Source organism: Paramisgurnus dabryanus, chromosome 6, assembly GCF_030506205.2.
Source record: "Paramisgurnus dabryanus chromosome 6, PD_genome_1.1, whole genome shotgun sequence".
NCBI lineage: Eukaryota > Metazoa > Chordata > Actinopteri > Cypriniformes > Cobitidae > Paramisgurnus > Paramisgurnus dabryanus.
The window spans coordinates 38,643,987-38,652,738 of NC_133342.1; the positions used below are offsets into that span (position 1 = coordinate 38,643,987).

At 36.3% G+C, this 8,752-nt stretch overlaps 1 long non-coding RNA gene across 1 annotated transcript; it reads right to left on the reverse strand.

Annotated features, from left to right (window-relative positions):
* Nucleotides 1-1,759: 1,759 nt before the first annotated feature.
* Nucleotides 1,760-5,176, reverse strand: LOC141282335 (uncharacterized). Its single transcript, XR_012336935.1, has 2 exons — nucleotides 4,975-5,176; nucleotides 1,760-2,710 (listed from the first exon to the last, which is right to left on the reverse strand). It is a non-coding gene; the product is annotated as an uncharacterized lncRNA (long non-coding RNA).
* Between the last annotated feature and the right edge of the window lie 3,576 nt (nucleotides 5,177-8,752).

The following is an 8,752-nucleotide window of genomic DNA, read 5'->3' on the forward strand; positions in this document are numbered from 1 at the left end:
AATGGCAGATTTTCAAGAAAAGTTTGCTGTATAATTCATTATTAATCAGAGCAATTGATATTCTGTACTATGTTTCTTGTATTACACGGTTATTGTTTGGCGGCATCTTGCGTCTCAAACGGTTTCCGGATGTTGTAAAAGCTGCCCTGAAGGAATTCAACAATGAACTTCAACGTAAAACTTCTGAAGGCAATAGAAGATGACTAAAACAGAAACATCATTCGGTAGGATAGAATCTATTTCCATTACACACAGTATGATAAACTTTCTTCTGTATTATAACAAAACCACTACAACCTTTTTATTATGTTTGGATCAAGTAGGATTTCATGTTTTATTGGTTCCCATGCACCAGGCAAAATCCCGCCAATAGATGTCAGCACACTACCATACAAAGACCAAAAACAAATAGGCTACAACTCCCATTACTCCCCCCCTCCAAAAAAGATTTTATGTTGTTTCTCAGTTTCTATGTTATTTTAGTATCATAGTATCTGTCTTGTTGCTATTTATTAGTTATTTAAAATTTTAAAAACACACAATGGCATTTTTAACACAATCCCCTGAACCACCTGCAGTTCCATCTTGAACCGCTCAGGATCGCACTTTAAAGGGCCGCTCACATTACTAACTATACTGCTAACTAACTATAACGATAACTATATTAGCGTCCACATCATAACGATAACTTTGTGCTAATTCACTGGCGCAAAGAACTTGCCTTTAATGGCATTAACTAATATTGGATATTTCTTGTAAAAACTTGTGCCACTGAATATGTAAATATGCTGTTGTTGCATTTACATAGCAGGTAAGTTAACTAGCAGATGTCCTCAACACGCTGCGTTTCGCGGTACTAAGGTAAATCTAGTAGTTTAAATAATCTAATATTTTACCTTTTGGCGTAGTCATGAAATAAGATTATGTAGTGAATTTTACAGCAACTGCATCAGCGCTGGACACCTGAGGTAATTTTATGCTATTAACCTCAGCAATGACCTTCTCCACAGCGTCATCTCATATGTCACTTGAAGTTCAAATAGATTTGATTGGCTGTCATTGGTTTATCGCTGAGAAAGTGACCCCAACGATATCGTTCATTGTATATTGTATCACCTTATTCCGCCACGCCCCTTTTCAATTCTTCGCTCTTCCGCATTTTGTCAACCGACTTCCGCTGCTAATATGGCACAGTGCATTCGGTAGCTAGTTTGGTGGTTAGAAGATTGTTTGTAGTTCACTATAACTTTAGCGAAATGACAAATATCGCAACTGCTGTAAATGTTTTAAATTAGGAGCACGGAGAAAACTTGATACGACGCTCGGATAGTCTTATAATGACCCATCCATCGTCTCGTGGTAAGACGATATGAAGCAGCTGCGGCAAGTAACCTATTGGACATATTTTATTACCTCGTCCTGTCAGAAGGAGCAGCATTGAAAATTATTAAAGTACTTATGCCTACAAATATTTACACAGTGATTTCGTCTTTTTTAAAGCAAATGTGCACCTTAGCCAGTCCAATAACTATTTCGTTTTTATGTGGTAATGTACCATGATAGAATTCATTTGCAAACTTGCCAAGACTTATTCCCTCAAATCAGGAGACTTAAATCCTTTTAAGTGGAATCTACAAAGCTCACATATGGTTTAAGAAATTACTTACAGATAATATCTGATCACACTGTAAAGGTTTATATAACTGCATGACAGGTAACATCTGATCACACTGTAAAGATTTAATATAACTGCACAATATCTGATCACATTGTAAAGGTTTAATGTAAATGCATGACAGGTAACATCTGATCACACTGTAAATGTTTAATATAACTGCACAACATCTGATCACATTGTAAAGGTTTAATATAAATGCATGACAGGTAACATCTGATCACATTGTAAATGTTTAATATAACTGCACAATACTGATCACATTGTAAAGGTTTAATATAACTGCATGGCAGATCACATTGTAAATGTTTAATATCACTGCATGACATATGATCACATACTTTATGAAGGTTTAATGTAACTTTACAACAGGTAAAATCAGGTCACATTGTAAAGGTTTATAAAAATAACTATGGACTAAGAAACAACTAACTTTTCAGCAAGACCACCCTGCAATGAATTAAGACGCAACTTTATCAGAGTCATCAGGAGCTGATCCCAAGTGTTTATCTGGAAGCTGTTGGTGTATGTAATGGTGACGTGCTTAGCGACTGTGTAATGCATGCAATATCAACCCTGTGTAAAGCTGACAAATATGGTTGTTTCTCAGCAGAGATATGTACATTTGTGCCAGCTCAACACATGAAGCAGAAGCATTGAAGCAGTTTCTCAGACAGGGTTTACAGGACTAGGCCTTAATTATATTAGGACATTTTAGTTTTTACAAACAAACCACATCTTGTGACAAAACAATGACACTCATATATGTTGAGGTATGTCAGTACAAGGTGTATTTAAATTATCGTAGCTCAAATAAGCATTTTAGCCTGGGACCAGCATAAGCCCTGTCCGGGAAACTGCAAGGTTGTTTTCCCATATCAGATGTAGGTTGCTTCATGTTGAGTTGTGATTTTAAAGTGTAGTTGTGTTCAGAGACGGATGGATCCTCTCATTGTGTTTCTGCATCACAGTTTAGGAACACGTTGATTGTATCATCCTCACAGTTGTCCATTGCATCACTAAACATCAATGCATCTGTGAAAATAATATAACCATAAACATTTTTATGTTAGTATTTAAAAGAAACTTGCATCATGAGAATTAATTTATAAATGACATCCATACAAACAGAACAGTGTGTGAGAGAGAGATGCATTAAAAAGAGACAGTAACATTATACACACAACCTTTAACTTCAGTGTTAAATAATATGTTGTTTAATAGGTCATTATCATCAATATCTGAATGAGAAATGAGCTGACCTTCTAGCATCTGAAATCTCTGTAACTTGTATGAAACACGTGAGCTACTGTAAGAATCAGGGACGTGCACAGGGGGGTTGCTCAGGTTGCCCGGGCAACTGCCCATATGCCCTTCTCGACTCAAGTTGCCCTTCCGAGGTGGAAAAAAATAAATTGTACTTTTACTTCGTTTACACTATGCAGCGTTCCTTCGTTACTGTGTATTTTAATTAATTACGAAATTTGTATTTTATTTTTAAATTGCTATCTCCTGTTTCTGGCGCATTCGCGAATTAATGACTCGTTTGAGATGAGTGTTGAAAATAAATGAGTCTTTTGAGTCGGTTCTTTACAAAGCGAATGGGCCAAGCGTTTTAAAATGGTTCGCGAATCAGTTTGAATGAATTGTTCAGATCGCTGCAAAAACGGAATCGTCCGAAGCTGTTTTACTCGTAACCTATGTAGAAACACGCAGAATATAACCAGTTTTGGGTGACGTGGAAATTAATTTACCAATCTTTTAACTAAAAGCAAAACTTCACACATGTACCCGCCATTACATACACGCGACCTGTTCGTCCATCGTCAGACACAGTTAAACGCGTGCAACCTCCAGAAGCATTGTAGCACAGATTGAAGAAAATCCATCGATGATTGACATCTGATTCGCTGTATACTGTGCTGTATGATGTAAGTGATTCTCACAAAACACACGTGACATGACAACGTAAGAAAACATGAGTTTTGTATAAAATCATTTTTATGTAAGTGTAAACTGTCAATGTCCTCAGACCATCTGAGGAGATTTCTAACTTTATACATATGCAAAACTGTTGTCAGCTTACTTGTCTGATATTTCAGCTATAAGCTACATCAACATTGAGACTAGAGTTAATTTGAAATGCTTGTCTATTCTGTGTTTGTATTCTTTTTTCTGTACTGTTTGTGTACGTTGCAGTTTTACACATACTGTAGAAGTGCCCTTCATAAGTAACGTTATTCTTCTGTTTGTTGTGGAGTCAAGAAATGTCTAAACATTAAAAGATGAACATGAGACAAAACTACAGAATCTGTCACATTATTTTTTTTTATGGTCACTTAGCTGTGTCCTGATTGTTTACACATAAAAAGCATAAATTGTGTTGGATCAGTTTGATTCACTTATGTGCATTTGTGTACAACATACATAAGTCAGCATTTAATGCTGTTGTTCTTTGTTGTTAAAGCATGTATGTGTTGAAACATAAACAAAGGTTAATAAAATGTGACATTCTAAACTTCTGACATACTGATATTTATCTTACCAATTTCTGGTCTCCACAGCAAACAGAAAAATCTTGTCTTTACAGTTCTGATACTTATGGAGGGCACTGTATTGTGTGTGTGTGTGTGTGTGTGTGTGTGTGTGTGTGTGTGTGTGTGTGTGTGTGTGTGTGTGTGTGTGTGTGTGTGTGTTTGCGCGTGTATATCTAGATTTATTTTTTCATGAGTAACTAGTAACTCGCTACTTGAGTATTATTTTCATTGCATACTTTTTACTTCTACTTGAGTAATTATTTATTTAGTTACTTGTACTTTTACTTGAGTAAAGTTTTTGGCTACTCTTTCCACCTCTGTTAAAATCTTCATGAATCTAGGCTGAGTTTGCCACGTTTAAGCCTAAATAATCAGACAGATAGCAGCTAGCTACAGCTTGCAGACAAGCAGCCTAGGCTACAATTTTTTTGGTAGGCATTAGGCAAACATGTTTGCTGATTTTAATAAAGACCCTGTTATTCCCAGTCCTTCATATAGGCCGTGAGTTTAAATAAAAAAAATTTGGGGGGGGGGGTGCCCTTTATATAGGTCAGAGCAACTGCCCCTAAAAAATCCTGTGCACGTCCCTGGTAAGAATGTAATATTATCTTATCTTAAATATAAATATATAGGTGGGCAATGAAAATCATTCAAAATAATTGCATTTTATAAACTAACGTTACTGATCTTAAGTTTATTCGTAGAACGGACATCACAAATCTAACGTTAGGCGAAAGAGCACATTTGGCTAAGATAGCTTACCTGAAACTGACCACCTTTTCAACACCTGGCGTGGATTAAAGTTAACGGAACATCGTAGTCGAACCATTACTTGGGATTAGGGTGTTCCTCAGTCGGCTCCCCGTCCGTTAAAATTGGTAAGAAACAAAAATAAAAGCGCTTGAGTGAACTTTTTAAGTTTAACGCGTCGCCTTCAGCCACTGCCTCAGTTGCTCATCATATGCAGCCGGAAGTACGTTGACAAAATCAGCGCAATGGCGCCGCCCTTGTTGTCGTGGAAAATAAGGTGAATAGTTGTGGTGTGAACGCCGCTATTCTCTTTAATACAAAACGATTTTCAAAACTATATTTTTAAAAGTTATCGTCATAATGTGAACGGCCCTATTACTTGACGCCGTGCTCTAAGCGAGACACTGAAACTTCAATATTTATCATGTAGCCTACATTTTTATTCAATCATGACATGATATATATCACTGGAAAGGGTCTAGAAATCATATGTGGTTTATAAAATAAATTATGTTGTTAGGAGAGTAATCGATTCAATTACGGAATTTTGAGTGTGCCTCAAACGGTACGCTTTATTTCAGAGTTGTGCTGTGAATTCTTATCTAATCATGATTATATATTGTTTGAAATCTCTAAGAAATTTGGTTTTTATTTTTCATCACCATGTTAGTAAAGGAATAACATAGTGAGAGTCATTTCTATATGCCCACATGTTATTTTATATTTGCAGGGCTCAACGCAAATATTTTTTGGGCCAGCTGGTTCAGGTTTTTACTTGCCCTGCCAAACGTTTCACTGGCCCAAATAAAAAAATTCTGTGTGTGTCACATATTTAATAATAATAATTCAAAAGTCAAATATAATTGTATACATATACAACAGACATGTTCCAATGAAAAAGGCTACCAACTTTTCTGCTTTTCCTGTAAACTGAAAACAATCTTTGCAAAATATTGCATCGTTTCTTTTGTTGTGTTTTACCCAAGTAAATGTCTGCTTCCAAGATGTTAAATTATATATATTGATGAAAATATATTTTAGTTACTGAGGGTGATGCGCTGGCCCGATCGGGCAAGTGACAATACTTTTTATAGCCTGAACGTCTCTCACGCTTGCCCCTGGCCACCGGGCAGTCCTTTATGTTGAGCCCTGATTTGTAACACTAATACTCTATTCTTAACCTAAAAATCCCTGACAAACTATATATTGTTGGATAGCTTTTGAAGTGTAGTTTTCATATTTCATCACCATTGATAACAGAAATGATAGCAGTGACAGTCATTTTGATACATGTCACTGACCCCAAAGGAATGCATATTAACAGGGACGTGCACAGGGGGGTTGCTCAGGTTGCCCGGGCAACTGCCCATATGCCCTTCTCGACTCAAGTTGCCCTTCCGAGGTGGAAAAAAATAAATTGTACTTTTACTTCGTTTACACTATGCAGCGTTCCTTCGTTACTGTGTATTTTAATTAATTACGAAATTTGTATTTTATTTTTAAATTGCTATCTCCTGTTTCTGGCGCATTCGCGAATTAATGACTCGTTTGAGATGAGTGTTGAAAATAAATGAGTCTTTTGAGTCGGTTCTTTACAAAGCGAATGGGCCAAGCGTTTTAAAATGGTTCGCGAATCAGTTTGAATGAATTGTTCAGATCGCTGCAAAAACGGAATCGTCCGAAGCTGTTTTACTCGTAACCTATGTAGAAACACGCAGAATATAACCAGTTTTGGGTGACGTGGAAATTAATTTACCAATCTTTTAACTAAAAGCAAAACTTCACACATGTACCCGCCATTACATACACGCGACCTGTTCGTCCATCGTCAGACACAGTTAAACGCGTGCAACCTCCAGAAGCATTGTAGCACAGATTGAAGAAAATCCATCGATGATTGACATCTGATTCGCTGTATACTGTGCTGTATGATGTAAGTGATTCTCACAAAACACACGTGACATGACAACGTAAGAAAACATGAGTTTTGTATAAAATCATTTTTATGTAAGTGTAAACTGTCAATGTCCTCAGACCATCTGAGGAGATTTCTAACTTTATACATATGCAAAACTGTTGTCAGCTTACTTGTCTGATATTTCAGCTATAAGCTACATCAACATTGAGACTAGAGTTAATTTGAAATGCTTGTCTATTCTGTGTTTGTATTCTTTTTTCTGTACTGTTTGTGTACGTTGCAGTTTTACACATACTGTAGAAGTGCCCTTCATAAGTAACGTTATTCTTCTGTTTGTTGTGGAGTCAAGAAATGTCTAAACATTAAAAGATGAACATGAGACAAAACTACAGAATCTGTCACATTATTTTTTTTTATGGTCACTTAGCTGTGTCCTGATTGTTTACACATAAAAAGCATAAATTGTGTTGGATCAGTTTGATTCACTTATGTGCATTTGTGTACAACATACATAAGTCAGCATTTAATGCTGTTGTTCTTTGTTGTTAAAGCATGTATGTGTTGAAACATAAACAAAGGTTAATAAAATGTGACATTCTAAACTTCTGACATACTGATATTTATCTTACCAATTTCTGGTCTCCACAGCAAACAGAAAAATCTTGTCTTTACAGTTCTGATACTTATGGAGGGCACTGTATTGTGTGTGTGTGTGTGTGTGTGTGTGTGTGTGTGTGTGTGTGTGTGTGTGTGTGTGTGTGTGTGTGTGTGTGTGTGTGTGTGTGTGTTTGCGCGTGTATATCTAGATTTATTTTTTCATGAGTAACTAGTAACTCGCTACTTGAGTATTATTTTCATTGCATACTTTTTACTTCTACTTGAGTAATTATTTATTTAGTTACTTGTACTTTTACTTGAGTAAAGTTTTTGGCTACTCTTTCCACCTCTGTTAAAATCTTCATGAATCTAGGCTGAGTTTGCCACGTTTAAGCCTAAATAATCAGACAGATAGCAGCTAGCTACAGCTTGCAGACAAGCAGCCTAGGCTACAATTTTTTTGGTAGGCATTAGGCAAACATGTTTGCTGATTTTAATAAAGACCCTGTTATTCCCAGTCCTTCATATAGGCCGTGAGTTTAAATAAAAAAAATTTGGGGGGGGGGGTGCCCTTTATATAGGTCAGAGCAACTGCCCCTAAAAAATCCTGTGCACGTCCCTGCATAATAATTATTATATGTAAGGAATAATTGACGACGGGCCATTGAAATATAAGAAAATAATGCCGTTACACCGTGGGTGTGCATTATTTTCAAATAATTCAAAGGACCGGAGTCAATTATTCCTCTTATACCACGGTTACCACAAACATTGCTCTGGTGCCTATTTTTAAGACATTTGACAAGTTAGGTGTGCGGTTATCAGAAATTAATGCATACTCACAGAACATTTCTCAGCCAATCAGAATACAGCATTCAACAGACCCGTGGTTTAAATATTCATAACACTATATCCTATAGCCTAATAGCCTATGGGATAGCCTATTTGTTATTGGAAAGATCTAAGAATGTATTTCAAAACCTTTTAGCAATAGTATTAATGTGGTAAGAGTACGCAGCGAAATAATAATACATTTTATTTATAACCTACTTTTCATTCCGAAGAATCTCAAAGTGCTACAAAGAACAGCAACAATAGTAAATACAAAAATAAGTAAAACCATAGAAACAATAAAATAATCAGCACAAAGCCTTTCTGAATAAAAAGGTCTTCAGTTTAGCCTTGAAAGTGTTCAAGGTCTGTATTTCTCTCAACTCAGATGGGAGATGATTCCAAAGCCGCGGTGCAACTGAACAGAAAGCTCGGTCCCCCATA